Raw genomic sequence first — 18,444 nt, 5'->3', positions numbered from 1 at the left:
TTGCTATTGTGAATTGTGCTGCTATGAACATGGATGTAGCAGTGTCCCTATAGTATGCTCTTTTTAGGTCTTTAGGGAATAGACCGAGTAGGGGAATAGCTGGGTCAAATGGTGGTTCCATTCCGTGCTTTCCAAGAAATCTCCATACTGCTTTCCAAATTGGCCGCACCAATTTGCAGTCCCACCAGCAATGTACAAGTGAACCATTTTCCCCACATCCTCGCCAGCACTTGTTGTTGTTTGACTTCCTAATGGCTGCCAATCTTACTGGAGTGAGATGGTATCTTAGGGTGGAGAAAACACAAAAATTCTGATTCATGAAAGGAAAATAATTGATATGATGGAATTCATTAAAATGAAAACTTTCTGTTCTCTAGAACACTTTTAAGAGAGTGAAAACACAAAACACAAACTGAGAGGAAAATCTTTGCAAAAGGTACGCCTGATAAAGGAGAGGTATCCAACATATACAAAGAACTCTAAAAATTCAACAATAAGTAAACAAACAACCCAACTGAAAAATGAAAGAAGAAGAAGATTTTGGATTGCAAGCATACAAAAAGATGCTCCACAGCAAATGTCATTAGGGAAATGCCAATTAGAACAATAATGAGAAATCACTACTTATGCATTGGAATGGTCCAGATCTAGAACACTGACAATCCCAAACGCAGGCAAGGATGTGGAACAACAAAAATTTCATTCTTTGCTGATGGGCATGCACAATGATCCAGCCATGTAAAGAGGTAGTATGGCATTTTTTTTTTTTTAACAAAACTAAGCAGACTTTGACCGTACAATCCAGGAACCATGCTCCTTGGTATTTACCTATATAAAGACATGCACACAAATGTTTACAACAACTTTATTTGGAATTTCCCCAACTTGGAAGCAACAAAGATATCCTGCAATAGGTGAACTGATAAGCAAACTGTGGCCATCCAAACAATGGGATCACATTCCATAATAAAAAGAAATGAGCTGTCAAGTCATAAAAAGACATGGAGGAAACTTAATAGCATATTGCTATTAAGTTTGAAAGAAGTCAATATGAAAAAAACTACATATTGTATGATTCTAAGAATATGACATTCTAGAAAAGGCATGAGTGGGATCAGTGGTTGCCAGTATCTAGGGGAGGGAGGGATGAATATACAGAGCACAAAGGATTTTTCAGAGCAACAAGACTACATATACTATATGATACCATAATGGTGGACATGTGTCATTATACATTTGTCCAAACTCACAGAATATATAACAAGGTTGACCTAACGTCAACGATGGACTTTGGGTGATAATGAAGTGTCAATGTCGGTTCATCTATTGTAACAAAAGTGCCTCAGAAATGAAAGATAATAAGGAAGATAAGAGAAGAAACTGAGAGGTGAGAGGAGAGAGGAGATGCGAGTATTTGGCACATCTTCTCTTTCAATACATCTAAACTGCTCTAAATAAATAAACAAGTTAATAAATAGATGTAGGTATGAATATAAAAGTAAAAGTTTTACGCCACATTATGGCTCTGGGTGGTGGACTTTCAGTGCTTGCTTTTTTTCTTTTCCTCTCTGTATTTCTTAATTTTCCTACAATAAACATGAAAAAATACATATATATTAGAAATCAGGTGTGAGAGCACATGCCCTGATTTCCAGGAAGAACAGGGGAACCTGGCAGATTCATGGAGACAGTTCCCGTGGAAAAATGAGGATTTTTTTGTTGGAAGAAATCAAGAAAAAGTCCATTTGAAGAAGAAAAATTCAAGTGATATTCAAGACCAAGGAGCATCTCAAGAATCTGTTCGTAACTAGAGTTGAATATTCAGAACTGGGAATAACACTTTTGTAGAAGCAGTCCGGCTGCAGCAAAATAACCGGGGGGGGGGGGGGGGGGGGGGGGGTGACGAGCAACTTGTGTACATTGATACAGCAGGAGCGGGAGCCGTTTATTGTAGGACAGGAGGGGTATATATACATTACACACAGCTTATCTAATTAACATAAACTAGATACAGCAGTCAACCAATAAGGAATCTCCACACTTAATGGCTCGTTGGCGTTACTTCACAAACCACTTCCCCTGGCAAAATGCCAGGCGCCATCTTGACTTGTTTACAGACCCTAACAGAAGAACATGTCCTAAAAGTTACCAAACACTTGAGAATTTGTCCATTTTTTCCTGTAAGTTCATTCCATTTCCTCCATGTACCCACTTGATTATCACCAGAAAAGGACTCCTGTCCTTCGTGTTCCAAAAGCTAAACTCATGTACTAGAAATGTGAGTTGCCTGAGGCCTCATGGCATGACTAATGCCCAGTCCACTCCCCCTTAGACTTAACAATGCTGCTTTTGAAGTGACACAGCATATAATTAATGACAATTTCCAGGCCATAAATGTAATGCAAATGAGAAATGTGTACATTAACGAAATCTGAATTTAGCAAATTTATATCATCTTGTACAAAATTGCAAAATGATTTGAGCTGGACAAGATTCAATCATTTAACCCTCATTATATGTATCTAGTATTATTAACTTCTTCCTAGAAATGATTTTGAAGAAGGAGGAAGAAATTAAGAAAATAATGAGAGCATTAAAAGCCATTAGTTGTTCCCTCACTGAGCACATATGCGAATGTCCACTCTATGCTCATCCCCAGGGACAGAGCAATGAACAAGTAGATGAGCTTTCTGCTGTCACAGAGCCAGAGAAAAGGTCAGTAAACATGCAATTACACAGCTAATTATGTAGTGCTGAATCATCCTAGTAAAGTAATCAGAAGGTAGGTCAAGCCTACTCTGGGAGATGGAAAAGCTTTTCAGGAAAAAAAAAATACTTATATGGATTTAGTAGGAATTGGCACATAAAAAGTGGACATTGGGAATAGCCCCAAGGATGTGAGTTCAAGAAAGTGCCAAGTGTAGAATATGCAAAGTCCCTGAGGTGAGAAAGTGCTGGCTTGGTTGAAGTCTCTTAGAGATTTCAATTTATCAATGAATTTGAGATCAAGATGCCGAGGGTTCAAGTGGTCAACGACCTAAGTAAGCGTGTGCAATAATAGCCACATTATGGAACCAGCCTAAGTATCCATCAACAAATGAATGAACACAGAAAATACGGTACATATACACAGTAGACTTTCACTCACTCACAAAGAAGAATGAAATTATGTCATTTGCTGATAAATGGATGAAACTAGAAAACGTCATACCAAGTGAAAAAAGCCAGGTTCAGAAAGTCAAGGGCCCAATGTTCTCTCTCATATGCAGAAGCCAGAGAGAGGAGAAAAAAAAATGGAATATTTAAAAAGTGGGGGACCTCACAAAAACAGAAGGGAGACCAACAGAGTAGAGGAAGGATAGTGACAGAGAGTGGAGAGGGGAGGGTTTGAGGAAGTACCTAGGAATTAAATCTACAAAATTATCTTAGGTCTATGTACGAATATACCAGAATGAATCGTACACACATATACATATGTATGCAAACATAAACACAAATAACCTATATAATATCCTAATTAAAATAATGATAACATTGATGGAAAGATGATCTATAGAGCAGAGCAAGCCGATGTTGGGGAGGTAGGGAAGGAAACCAAAGGCACTATGGAATGAAATTGATCAATCATATTGATCAATGAAATTGATCAATCATACATATGCATGTATGATTATGGCATAATGAATCCCAGCATTATAATTATAATGCACCAATTAAAAATATGTTTCCACAGGGGTAAAAAAGATTATGCAGATCAAGGAAAGGCGTTAGAATGATCCAACCTTGGGAGGTCTTGAGGGTTCTGAACTCGAGTGGTATTTTCCAACCTGTTTTAAAGGTAAATGGAGACACAGTATAAACTTTGCCACCTGAATATTTTGTTTTCAATCTTCAATTATAATTTTTCTGAAGTTAAAGCAATGGTTAATTGTAATAGTATGCTTGAACAGCTTCCTGTGTCACACCAGGGCACGCAGAGATGGATCATGTTCCCTTTGGTGGTCTTTGTCCCCACCAGCCACAAGGGGGCAGCACTTCACTGTGGCCAATTCCTGTAACGATGGGGGGTCCCAGAGAGCACAGCAGTGACTGCCAAAGCTGCAGATCCTGGAGGTGACAGGAAGACACAGCTTCTGGGAGCCTTGGGCTAGGGGCCTTCTTGACTGCTCACAAAATATGGAGGAGGTCCACAATCTGTGCCAGGGTGCATTTTATTACCCCAACCTCAGGGATGTGTTGCTTGTCTCCATCCCCTTATCTGACACAGTCCCGCCTAAAAATGGCACCTCTAAAATCTGCCCTTTGGCTCCTTGTCTCAGGTCTCAGATGTGTAACCAGCAAACAGACTGCCCAGGAAAGCCCTTGCCCCAGATTCTGATCCATTCTTGAGCCTAAGCAAAGCAGCTCCTGCAACTAAAGGTCTAAAAGTCACTTTGTTTTTTTCCACAATGGTATTTGTGAGTCCCTGTGGAGACCTAGCTAAAGCTCAGTCTAGGGGCCACTACACCATGCCCAAGGAACCAAAATGTCAGAGAAGTCTACAGACAATGGGTAGAAGGACATCACATGCTGGGCTCATCCTGGAATGTATGTTCATATTAATCTTGTAACAAGCCTAAAAGCACACCTTTAAAAACATCTTTATAATGAAAGGAGCACCTCCTCTCTCCAAAGTTTCCCCGCTCCCCACCTACATGCTACCACAAATATCCAAAGACTTTGAGCTGAATCACAATGCTTACCTGCCACCACCACCTAGACCCACTGTTCAGCACAGTGGCCGATTCTAAGTGCACCTTAATGTGGGGCAATTGCTAAGAGTGTTCCTTCAAAATAATTCAGGAAGAATTAAGTTTTACAAAACAGGCAGTCTCCTTCATAATCAATGATAGTATAGCTTTTATGTGTGCTAAAAGTACACTATTTTCTGCTGTAGTCTAGTTCTGACAAAATTGAGTATTTCAGTCTATGCTACTTTAATATGTATTTATTGAGGGCCTTTCATTATGCTAAGTACTTTACTCAGATAATGTATTGTTTTGTGTTTAAAAATTGTTTCTTATTGTTTCTATTTCTCTACTGGCAATTCTGTGTTTTCACTTATTATGATTATGTTTTCCTTTATCTCATTGAGTATAGTTCTAATAGTACTCTAAAATCATTGTCTGCCAATTATAAACTCTGGGCCATCTCATCTAGATGTTTTGTTGTTGTTGTTGTTGTTGTTGTTGTTGTTGCAATTTACCTAGTTCTTAATATATTGAGTAATTCTGTATTATGTTCTGACATTGTGACCATAATGTTTGGAGCCAATTATAATCTAAGAAGAGTGCTAATGTTTGTTTGTTTGTTTCAGAATGAAAATAACTGAGTTGGGCTCAAACTGAAAACACTCTCAGAAAATATCAAATCTCAAGTCCATTCATAGTTCAGGGGTCAACCAGAGAAGCAGACAGAAGTGGGAAGCCATCCCTAACCCACTGGCCTTTTTGAACCACTCTCAGGATTCTCACTTTCTAATAGCTGCAGTCACTCTGAATTTTTGACCTTTGGTTTTTCAAGACAAGAAAAAGGCAAACCGTCTCAGAGTTTTAGCTCTCAGAATGGCACAGCTCACAATTTGCCTTTGTTTTGGAAGCCTTGGGGTGGGAGAATGAGCAGTTCAGAACTGGGCCACCTCCTTCTTCCAACTGCTGACTGCCATTCCGAATCTGAAGGCTTCTTTCCATAACTTTGTGAGACTCTGCTGAATACTTTCCTCATTGCCCTCATGTCAATCTTCTGGTTACCCTGAAGGGATAAGGATGTCTGCCATCATCCCCCTTCCTGAAGAGGAAACAGTTTCAAAGAAGGTAAATTATGGCTTCATGGCTGGTAAATGTCCCAGACAGGAAGCAAACCTCCTTCTCCGGCTGTGAAACTGTACTAGGTTGGCATGGTCACCTTGCTCAGCAGAAATTTTAAGACAGCCATCCACACAAGCTGCATTCCAGCTTCCTACATGGTAGAAGGCTGCAAAAATAAGGCTCTAGAGGTACTTAGGGATGCAGGTGTGGAAAGAGGCCACAGAGGTCCCTACTGTGGCTCCCCTCTTTAGTTCTAACTGGAGAGCAAAATAGAGTCATTGCAAGAGCCAAGAAGATGAGCAGGCAGGGAAAGGCACCTATGATCTTAAGACTTGCAGAAAGTGGGGACAGAGACCATCCTTTGGAGCACTTGGAGGTAGAAAGCAAAACCTCCTCTACAGGAGAACTGTTGAAGAAACCTGGACACTAGAGACTCTTACACATCCTTGGCCAGAGCAAGCCTCTCCCTTGAACTTAGAGCCCAGGGAGGGTGCTATACAGGAGCTGGTAGGGAGACAAGCTATGCAGACCCTCAAAGCAAGCTGAGATGGTAAACTTACCAAGAGGTGGCAGAGAGGAGGGTCTGTTTGAATTATGGTAGTGTTGAACCAGGATGGGAAACAGCCACATGGGAAAGTTCCTAAAGCTTCCTGGGCCTTGGTCAGAAAATAATTCCACTTTTCTTTTCTTTTTTTTTTAATCTGTTATTTTTAGATATAAATAACAATAGCATATATTTTGACATATTATATATAGAGGGAGTATAACTTATTCTAATCAGGATCTCATTCTTGTGGTTTGTACATGATGTATAGTTTCACTGTGTTGTATTCATATATGAACATAGGACAGTTATGTCTGACTCATTCCACTTTCTTTCCTTTTCCTATGCCCCCTCCCTTCCCTCAACTCCCCTTTGTCTAATCCAATGAACTTTAATTCTCCCCCCCAATCCCTATTGTGTGTTAGCATCCACATATCAGAGAGAACATTTGGCCTTTGGATTTCTGTGATTGGTTTATTTAACTTAGCATGAAAGTCTCCAGATCCTGTGTTTTCTAAGACACTGCTAAATAGCTGAAAGAATGATCCTGGGCTGTAACCCAGGATCATTTGAAACTCACCTCATTATTTATCAGCTGTGCAGCCTCAAAAAATCACTTTAATGCTTAATGCCTCAGTTTTCTCATCTGCAAAATGTGGACCATAATACTTAACCCCCAAGGGGGTGTTGGAGAATCAATGAGTTAATATGTGAAATACACTTAGAACGTTGCCTAATGCACAATAAACAACAACTATGTCTTAGTTTTCTCTATTGCTACTAGCACTTCTACTACTTCTGGTACTAATACTACTATTATTATTACTTCTCCTCTTGCTATTATTATTGCTACTATCACTACTGCTACTATAACATCTATTACTACTAATGCTGCTGCTTCTATTACTACCACTACTAATATTAATACTACTAATTTCACGACTGCTTCTTTGCTATAATCACTGCCACTATTGTTACTATTTCTACTCCTGCTATTAGTATGCCTATCATTGCTATTACTACTGCTGCTGTAACTATTACTACCACTACTTCTATTATTACTAATGCTTCTATTTCTATTACTACTGCTACTAATATTATTACTATTATTATTGCTACTATTGATATTATTATCACTACTATTACCACTGCTGATATAGTTATTACTGCTAGTATTGCTACTACTACTGATGCTATTGCTACTGTTGATATTATCATTAATTCCACTATTAAATACTACTGCTTCTGCTGGTACTACTATTATGCTATTACTGTTATAACTACTGTTGCTTTACTCTTGTTACTATTATTCTTACTCTTACTACTTCTAATACTGCTGCTGCTGCTATTATTATGCCTATTATGACTTGCAGAATGTGGGGACAGAGACCATCCTGGTTCAACACTATCAAAATTCAAACAGGCCCTCCTCTCTGCCACCTCTTGGTAAGTTTACCATCTCAGCTTGCTTTGAGGCCTGCATAGCTTGTCTCCCTCCTAGCTCCTGTATAGCACCCTCCCTGGACTCTAAGTTCAAGGGAGAGGCTTGCTCTGGCCAAGGATGTGTAAGAGTCTCTAGTGTCCAGGTTTCTTCAACAGTTCTCCTGTAGAGGAGGTTTTGCTTTCTACCTCCAAGTGCTCCAAAGGATGGTCTCTGTCCCCACTTTCTGTGAGTAGTCAGCCAGGATTTCAGCAAGTTATTATCACTGCTGCTCTTACTATCTATCATTGTTACTACTACTATAATTATTATAGGTTGAAGTTGAATGCTTGAAAATGCTTGCTCAAGCTCTCCATCAATGCAAAACAAAACTTGAAATGGACTCAATGACATAGTTATAATATAAAAATACAGCATTCCAGTTAAATTTTAATTTTAGATAAATAAGAAATATATTTTTAGTTTAAGTATGTCCTGTGCAATATTAAGGGCTTACTTACTCATCCTAAAACATCATTCATGTTCATCTGAAATTCAGACTTAGCCAGGCATCCATAGTCTACCTGGCAACCTCCATAGGTGATGGGTGATGACATGTTTTCCCTGTCTGCCCTTGGCCTGGTGCTCTGGGCTCATCCACACCCTGGTAGGAGTTTCTGTTGGAGACTCCAGTCTTCATTAGGACAGCCCTTGAGGCTGGGTTCTTGGAAGCGGCCTGGGAAGGATTCTTGCTCATCTAGGACTAGGGGAAGGACAGTGAGGGAAGGAAAGTGGGGCTGGGCAGAGGGTTAAAGAGGTGGATGTGGCAGTAGTAGCTGGAGACCAGATTCAGCCTAATCACTGGGGTCTGGGGAGCCTGAGTGGCAGAAGTGGGAGTTCTCCAGCAGGCAGAGGAGAGCTTTTGTGCCTCCATGATTGTCATTAGCTGAGGACCAGGAAAGGAGCAAAGTTCCCCCCAGGCAAGGTGGCTCTTTTTGGTTTGAAGCATGCGGGACTTGTACACAGGCTTCCCCCATCTGTCACATTCACATCTAAACACAGAGCTGTGGGAGGCTCAGGGATTGGGGAACCACACCATGAAGGCTGCTCAGTGACTGTCAGTGCGAGTACTCAGCCAGGATTGCCAGAGATCTGTCTGTCTGGAATAAAACAGCTGCTTTCTCATGTCTTCCTCCTCCTGTGATACATGGGGCCACCTGTATGGGGAAAAACGATCCACCCAAACTGTCACACTCTGCACACTCACTGCCCAAGTGTCAGCCAGGGACCATTGGCCTCATAGCACTGGCTGCAAGGGTTCCTCCCAGGCAGCAGTTTGGTGATTGAAGCCTTGACAGAAAAGGGTCCTCATGCTGTTCAAACTCTCTAGGTAAATCATTTTCATTTTTTTTTTCATTGTAGCAATTCATAAGTGCAAGTTGCTTCTCAGTGGCTATATTCTAGAAATAAAATGCAAATCTCCGGTTTATTCAAATATGCAAATAAATATCCCAAATACTATCAGCCAGTCCCAACACTAGAAGCCAGTTTGTGACAGATGAAGTCACACAGAACTCCATATTTAATATTTTTTTAAATTTAGAGACAAGGCCTCACTAAGTTTCTGAGGTTACCTTCTGCCTCAGCCTCCCAAGCCACTGTTATTATAGGCATGGGCCACTGTGTCCTGCACTTCCACATTTAATTTAATTGTTAAAGAAGGCTTATTTCAACTGATCATGGCTTTTTTTTCTCAAAAGAAGATTGCCACATTTAAAGGCTTGCAGTGAAAAACAAAACAAAACATTAAATCATCCCCCAACACACAGACTGTGATGGAAAGGCAATCAGATGCCCAGAGCCAGGCTCATGTGGACTTACATCACTCAACTGTTCCATCTGCAACCCACACTGTGCCTTCTGGTGGTGGGGAGGGGACACTTGATGAATGTTCTGATGCCAAGGTTGGTCTGAGGGACACACCTGCAGAAAACACTGGTTTCCAGTGTGGGTCGCTGTTCCCGCTGGCCCCATGTGTCCTTTCCCACACACCTTCTCTGTGCCCATCTCCAGCAGAGTTCATCACCATCCTTTGTGTGTCCCTAAGTAGAGTTTCACATAAGCATCATTATTGCATTACTGCCATCTGCAATATCAGCACCAGTATTGTATCCTAGGCACAATATTAAGCACTGCATATGCATCATCCCCTTTGACATTTGCCACAAGCTTAGGAGCCGTTGCTACTATTACCTGACTTTCCAAATGAGGAAACTGAGGCAGGATGAGTAGAGAGTGAGCTTGCATCTTGGCTGGGTCTCTACTGGGATCTGTTACCAGGAACCCACAGTGCAGCAGTGTGCATTGCATGTCTCTAGTCAATGTGAGATTTGCTGGGCAAGGTGACTTATTACACATAGACATGATCAAGTGATCAGAAAGAGCAGGAAGAACTTATAGTTGGAAAAAGGATTCCTCATTTGATGCAAAAAGGAGGAAGAGAGGTGGAGCCAGTAGGGTGTGAATTAGAAGTCAGCCAGCCAGACTTTCCCACAAATTGTCCCCCTCAATCTTACCTGCAAATCACTCACCCTCCCAACTCGAGATCCCCTTCCTAAACCTTCTTAACCAGTAAGACAGGATTAATAGTCATGGGGCCGGAAGGATGAGATGGAGAAGTGTGTGTGTGTGTTGTGTTAAACACTAATGGGTGCCAAGGAAAGCTTGCAGTGAGATAAGGAGGTCTCTAAAAGAATGTGGTAACGAGGGAAATGGCACGGGGGAGCTGGCCACTTCTCTTATTTTCAGTCCTTGGGAGAAGATCTGAAGAGGATGACCTTGGTTGTAAAGTAGAGGAATGTACTCATAAAACATCTGAAGAAAGTCACCTGCACAGTGGATATACACCCTATCGTGTGTGTGTGTGTGTGTGTGTGTGTGTGTGTGTGTGGTGTGTTTCCCCAGCTTATAGGTACAGTACAGCCCTCTACCTTATCCTGACCTGCCACTGCCAAAGGAGCAAGTGATAAATGTCCAAAACCTCTCCATTGAGTCCTGCAACTTCTTTCTTTGGGATCTGTAAACAGTGTGCCTGGGGCATTTGCAGCCCTGGTGTTGACCTCTATATATGTGTGTTTGTGTGTGTGTGTGTATGTGTGTGTGTGTGTTCACATTCACACCCAAACATATATACATATCCATGGCTGTATTCACACACACACACACACACACACACACACACACACAGAGAGAGAGAGAGAGAGAGAGAGAGAGAGACATGCATACCATGCCCTGCAGTGCTGGGTACTGTGCATCCTTCCTTCCTCAAGAAAAGAGGGTTTACCACGAGATTCTCCTTCAAATAGTATCCTTCCCAAACATATAGAACTTGGACATCACTTTTTAAATGCACTTTACATACCTCTCTTCTCAGACAGCATATTCTTCCCTTTGCCTTTTAAGGTAACCTCCTCTCCTCCCCACCAGGAAAGGTGTAAATGCCTGGACTCTGGAAGTTTGGGCACACCCACACTCCAGGCTGCATCCTTTCAGGAACTACAGCTGAATTCACAGGGGATCCCATTGAAATGCAGATTCTGAGTCAGAAGTTCCAGAGAGGGACCCAGGTTTTGCATTTCTCACAAGTCCCCAGCCATGGTGATGCTGTCTGGACTGGATGCAGAGTCCATTTCCCCGAGGTGGCTGTTAAGGTCTCTACTACTTTATGGAAGCTGTGAACCCAGCTCTACTAAAGGAAATGAGGTGGTTGGGGATGTAGCTCAGTGGTAAGAGCATTTGACTTAGCATTCAGAAGGTCCTGTGCTCAATCTGAGCACCAGCTCAAAAAAAAAAAAAAAAAAAAGAAATTCAATAGAATAGACATTTGTTGGACAATGTACTATGGGAACAAAGCATTGTTTTATATACCAGTCTTTTATAACAAAAAGACCTCAGTTCCATGATGAACCTATAGAGTGGAGTTTTGCAGCTATCATTATTTAGTCCTCTCTTGAACACAAGGCAGAGTTATCAAAAGTTCCTCAAGAATTTCTTTTTGTTTTTAATTGGTGCATTATAATTATACAATACAGTAAGATTCATTATGCCATATCTGTATATGCACCTAATAATTTGATCAATCATTCCCTTACCCTCCTCCTCCCCCACCCCCTTTCTCTACTCTACTGATCCCCCTTCTCTTATTGTTGCCAAACAGGTCTTTCTAACTGGTAAGGTAGTTGTAAACATACCTTCCTCCAAAAAAGCAAAGTAAGACATGCACATCAAAGAAAACAAATTGTTAGCCGGCATGGTGGTTCACACCTGTAATCCCAGTGACTTGAGAAGCTGACACAGGAGGTTTGCAAGTTCAAGGCCAGCCTCAGCAATTTAGTGAGGCCCCAAAACATCTTAGCAAGACCCTGTCTCAAAAAATAGGGTTGGGGATGTGGCTCAGTGGCAAAGCATCCCTGGGTTCAATCCCCAGTGTCAAAAAAAAAGTCAGATTGTCACATGAGACTCATTTTGCCCACCACAGAGTTGACCCATGACTGAAGCAGTGAGTTTTGCAAGAGTTTATTCACAAGATGACCAAACCTGAGGAGCAGGAGCCCCAAGTCTCAAATTCACCTCCCTGAGGATAAGGCTTATAGGGTGTTTATGGGATAAAGAAACAGGGAGGTCTGAGGCATAGGGAAAGGTGGTTGGAGACAAAGAAAACTGAAGTAATTGGTGAACTACGCATGAGTAAGAACTTGAGGGCTCCCCATGGGAGGCATGTTTAGAAATTGGCAGTGTTAGCAGCTCTGAGGGTAGAGTTTTGGCCGTCTGACCACACAAGGTCAGTTCATTAGACATTTGTGCAGGTCCAAGTGAAGGGTCAGAGGTTTCAACTGGTTTAAGCGACCTCTAAGTTCCTGAAAAACAACTTAGGCCACCATGAGCATCTTGACCCAAAGGAATGATATAGAGCAAAGCTAATGGGAGTAGAGTGCTTTGCTACGTGACCTCTAAAATCAGTGATTAAAGCAAATAACTAAAGCAAGTGGAGCTGGAGGGTTCATTCAGTTTTTTCCTTAGTTTCAAAATGAGGCCTCCAAAAGCCTCTGCTGTTACCCTTTAAGACAAGGACAGGGCGTTCTAGCTCAACAGAGAGTTTTTCTGGAGGCATTTCCTCCAGGCTCACTACCCATTGTTTGGGAGGAAAACCCAGCACATTTACCACCCCTGGCAGAGGTCTGCAGGCCTGACTTCATCCCAGCACTTCAAGCTAATCAGGAGACTCTGGTATACTGCACTGTTTATATACTCAAAACCCAGTCTCATTGTATTTTGGCCCTTTGAGATCTTTATGTGTTATCTTAGCAACTGTATTTGTGGAGGAGGAAGATCCTTAAAATAACAGCTGTTATCTTGTGTATTTGGCATCAGCAAAGTATTGTCCAGGTCGGCACATGGTAACAATGTTAAAATTACCAGAAAAGATGATTATCTGCATAGTGCTGTGGAGATGCATAGCAGGGCAGGAAACACAAAAGGAAAAGGATTTAGTGCCTCCCCAAAGTCTGAGTGACCTCACCCACCGCAGAACAGAGAAACACACCAAGAGGGTCCTTTTGATGGTATCTCACTACAGGAAACAGGCTAATTATGCTTGCAGAATAGACATGGTCAGTGGACAGGGAACCAGGTTTGCACGACCGCAGACATCAATGCCTCCTTCTCAGCCTTTCTTTCCATGAGCCACCAGTGTATATAAAAAGAATCAACTTTATCCTTTCAGTCATTCTACTCTGTTTTCAAGTATAGTTCATGCTGAATGCAGAATATTTGGGGGAAAACATTTTAAAGGAGGAAAAAAATGCCATCCATAATCCCATTACTAAAAAAAGGAACTATGTTAGTAACTTGAATATTCATTCTGTATATCTCTACACACTTCTTAGTGAGTTTCCGTGGGAGGGGGGAGTGTCCCCATGGCTCAGAAACTTTCATATACTCTTTTCCCAGACTCATCAATTGTCAAGATTTTGTCCCAATATCCTCCTCTCTGTCTTCTCTCTGTGTAAACAGCTTGAGAGTCCTTTACAGACATCGTGTGTATTTACTCCCTAAATATTTCAGTTTTTTTTTTTCTTAAGAAGAAGGACATTCTCTTACATAACTGCAGTGCAATAGTAACTGTAGGCAACTGAGAAAAGAAATAGACTTGAGAATGATGGAGAGAGATCCTCTTCAGTTAACATCTGTCGACCAATGTCCAAAGCATTGGTTTTCAAACTTGGGCACTATTAGCATCCTCTGCAGGGCCTGATACAACCCAGACTCCTCAGCCCCCAGAATCTATGATTCCGAGTGTGGAGCGTAGAGCCCAGAATCTCCATTGCTAACAAAGCCTGGGGTGACACTAATGCTGCTGGTCCAAGAATCCCACTTTGAGAACCAGTGGTCTAGTGTCTTTAAAATGAAAGCAACTAGCAGGGTCCTTCCCTGCTGAGGCTTGAGCGTGGACCCTCTTAAGTTCCAGTGTTGAAACCACCTGAGAAGCCAACGTGATGGTATTAAGAGGTGGAGCCTTGAAACAGGTAATTGCAGAGAGCAGGCCTCAGCAGATGACATACCTGCTGGCACCTCCATCTTGTACATCCCAGGGTCCGGAACTGTGAGGAAATAAACTCCTGATCTTCACTGATTAGCCAGTCTTTTGTGACAGCAGTGCAAAATGGACTGGGGATTTCTTTCTCTAGGAGTCATCTTTTCCCTCAGGCTCACCTGAGAAATTTGTGGCCACCTCTGAAAGTCTACTGGCCTTCATCTCCTCACATCTCTCCTGTTTTATTGGTGGCCATAAAATAATTACCTCATTCAAATCACAGAGCTCTGTTTAAAAAAAAAAAAAACATGCATGATATTACAAAATTGAGCAGGCATGATTGCACATGCCTGTAATCTAAACAACTCAGGAGGCTGGGGAGGGAGGATCACAAGTTCAAGGCCAGCTGGACAACTGAGTGAGACCCTGATTCGAAATTTTTAAAAAGTGGGGAGGTGGTCTGATTACATCTTCAATGACCTAAGAACCTCCCAGTAAATCATATCTTCCAAAAGTTCCACCACCTCCCAGTAAGTGCCACCGAGGGTACCAGGACTTCAACACATGGACCTCTGTGGGACATTCAAGGTCTGAACTATTACATATCCCTTCCAGTTTATAAGCACTGAAGTATTGTAAAATAAGTAGATTCTGGATCTCCACCTTCAGAGATTGTGGTTTCTCAAGATAAATGGACCCAAGAGTGTGCACACTAGCAAGATAACCCAGGAGGCCCATTAGAGTTTAGAAACCCCTGTGATAAGTGCTACGCCTAGTCATCACATGGATTCACAGATATTTTTTTTTTTTTTACAAGACCCTCTTGCTCGTTTTCTAAGACAAATTTCTAAAATTTGGGTTTGTATAGGAATCAACTAGGGAGTATGTTCAAAGTGCAGACCACAGACCATAACTCCCCGCCTCACCCCAGATATCTCCAGTCAACAGCAGGCCTTGTATTTGACCAAGTACCCTAGGTGTTTCTGAACATTGTTGTTTCAAAGGAAAGCGATAGCTCTGATCTTGGGCCTTTGCAATGTAAGTGTCAAATCAACCACTCAGCAAATATTTACTTTTAGCATTCATCTTGTTACTGAAACAAGAGTTGAAACCTGATGGTATAATTGCTTTTAATTCTATGAAAACTCATCTCCTGAGGCTATTCCAGATGTTGTCCCTGAAAATGACCATCTTCTAGAGGGTGCTGGAGAAGAAATCATACACATGCAAACCTCAAAATGACCTTCTACTCCCAATGGGGCTCTGTGCACTCTTTTCCAACCATACTCGATTATTTAGATAGTGTGAACAAAGATTCTCCAGGCCAGGTCCCTTCCAGAATTTAACTCTTAATTGCCAAAATTAGAAGGAGAAATGTTTCCCTACAAGGCTCACTGGGGAATAGAACAGGCGGAAAAGGGAGGGTGAAAGGAGGGTGTGAGAAAGGACCTTGTTCTTCTAACTTTAAAGAGCTACTTGAATCTTTGGATTGCTTCCCTCCATCCATCCATCCATTCATGTAGTGCCATCTTGGTGCTCCTTTTCTGGTCCTGGGAGAAGTCTAAGAAATTCTCCAAGTTCATCCCCATTGTGAAGTCTGCCCCAGTCCCCAAACTGAAGGAGAGCCCTCTTCTCTCTTCCCTGATACCTGAATCACTGATACAGGCTCTGATCTAGCTCTTGCTATATGGTAAGATCCTATTTACTTCTTTATCTGCCTGACCCATGCCCCCATAGCGGATTGTGAAGTCTCAGGAAAATAAGCCAGGTATATTGGTCAGCTTTCCATCACCATAATGAAATACCTAAGTCAACTAACATTATAAGGAGAAAAGGTTTATTTAGCTTATAGCCTTAGAGGATCTTAATCCAAAGTTGGAAAACCCCATATATTTGACCATTGCAATGGTGCAGAGCTCATGTTGGAGTAAGTGGTCCCATCTTGAGCTGGGAAGGGGAGAAAGAGACTGAAAGTAAGAGCGACTGGGGTTTCACAGTCCCCTTCAAGGACACGCTTCAAGCAACCTAAGGCCTCCCACTGAGTCCCACCTTCTGAACACTCACAGTTTCTCCCAGTAACAACACCCTGGGGAATAAGCCGTTAACACAAGGACCTTTGGGGATACTATCCTTATCCAGACCACAGCTCCAGGATTTTGTTTTCATCCTTATTTCTTTCAAAATGCTTCATCCAATGTCTTGAGATTATAAAGCCCTAGAGGAAACAAAATAAATGAATGAATGTATGGATGAATGAACTGATAACCAAGAACCCAGCCCAGGAAAGATAATCACAACAGAGGCAGAAAGCCACCATCAAGAGAGAGGGGAAAGCTGAAGGCAGGGGTATGGGGTGGGGACTTGAGAGGAGGAAGAAGCCAAAGTCACTCTGTAAGTGAAAGAGGAGGACCCCATTTCAGTGTGTGACATAATACTGTTTGAGGACAAGTAGTTTCAGGGCTAAGGAAGCGGATAACCTGGGCAGTAGTTATGAGATACGTAACTCTCCAGGGACTGGCAGCAGACAAATGAGTCCAAATAATTCAAAGGGCAAAAGACACAGGACACTTTCCTTATAGCCCCAAATATCCCCCATTAAATGCTGTTTTTTTAACTGTTCTTTTTAGATATACATAACAGTAGAGTGTATTTTGACATATTATATATACATGGAGTATAACTTTCCATTCTTGTGGTTGTACATGGTATGGAGTTTCACTGGTTGTGTTTTGATATATGAACATAGAAAAGTAATGACGGATTCATTCGACTGTCTTTCCTATTCCCAAATTCCCTCACTTCCTTTAATTTCCCTTTGTCTAATCCAATGTACTTTTAATTCTTCCCCACCCCATATTGTGGGTTAGCATCTACATATCAGAAAGAACTTTTGGCCTGTGGTTTTTTTGGAGATTGGTTTATGTCACTAAGCATGATAGTTTCCAGTTTCATCCATTTACCCACAAATTCCATAATTTTATTTTTCTTTTAAGGCTGAGTAATATTCCATTGTGTACATATAATACTTTTTCTTTATCCATTCATCTGTTGAAGGGCATATAGGTTGCTTATATAGCTTAGCTATTGTGGAATGAGCTGCTATAAACATTGAGCCTCTAAGGCTATAAGCTAAATAAACCTTTTATCCTTATAATGTTGGTTGACTTAGGTATTTCATTATAGTGATCACTATAGAATGCTGATTTTAATCCTCTGGGTAAGTACTAAGGAATAGGATAACTGAGACAAATGATGGTTCTGTTCCAAGTATTCTGAGGAATCTCCTTACTGTTATCCAGAGTGGTTGCTCCAACTTGCATTTCCACTCCCAACGTGTAAGTGTACCTTTTTCCCCACATCCTCACCAACATTTATTATTACTTGTATTCTTGATAATTGCCATTCTGACTGGAGTGAGATGGAATCTCAGTGTAGTTTTAATTTGCATTTCTTTAATTGCTAGAGGTGTTAAATATTTTTTCACATATTTTTTACCTGTTCATATTTCTTCTGTGAAATGCCTCTTCAGTCCCTTTGCTCATTTATTTATTGAGATATTTGGGTTTTCGGTTTTAAGTTTTTAATTTTTTTTATATATCATCGAGATTAATGCCGTATCTGAGGTACAGGTGGCAAAGATTTTTCTCCCATTTGGTGGCTCTCTCTTCACTTTCTTGATTATTTCCTTTGCTGTGAAGAGCTTTTTAGTTTGATATCATCCCATCTACTGATTCTTAATTTTGCTTCTTGTGCTTTAGGAGTCTTGTTGAGGAATTCCTTTACTAAGTTGACATGATGGAGAGTGGAGCCTACATTTTTTTTCTAGTAGGTACAGGATCTCTGGTCTAATACCTAGATCTTAAACCACTGTGAGTTGATTTTTGTGCAGGGCGAGAGACAGGGGGTTAATTTCATTTGCCACATATGGATTTCCAGTTTTCCCAGCACCATTTGTTGAAGAAGCTGTTTTTCTCTAATATAGTTCAAGGTTCCTTTGTTTAGCAGAAGATAACTGTATTTATGTGGGTTTGTCTCTGTGTCT

This window comes from Callospermophilus lateralis, chromosome 3, assembly GCF_048772815.1.
Source record: "Callospermophilus lateralis isolate mCalLat2 chromosome 3, mCalLat2.hap1, whole genome shotgun sequence".
In the NCBI taxonomy this organism is placed as follows: domain Eukaryota; kingdom Metazoa; phylum Chordata; class Mammalia; order Rodentia; family Sciuridae; genus Callospermophilus; species Callospermophilus lateralis.
The sequence above is the reverse complement of the archived record's forward strand: the minus strand, read 5'-3'. Positions refer to the sequence as shown.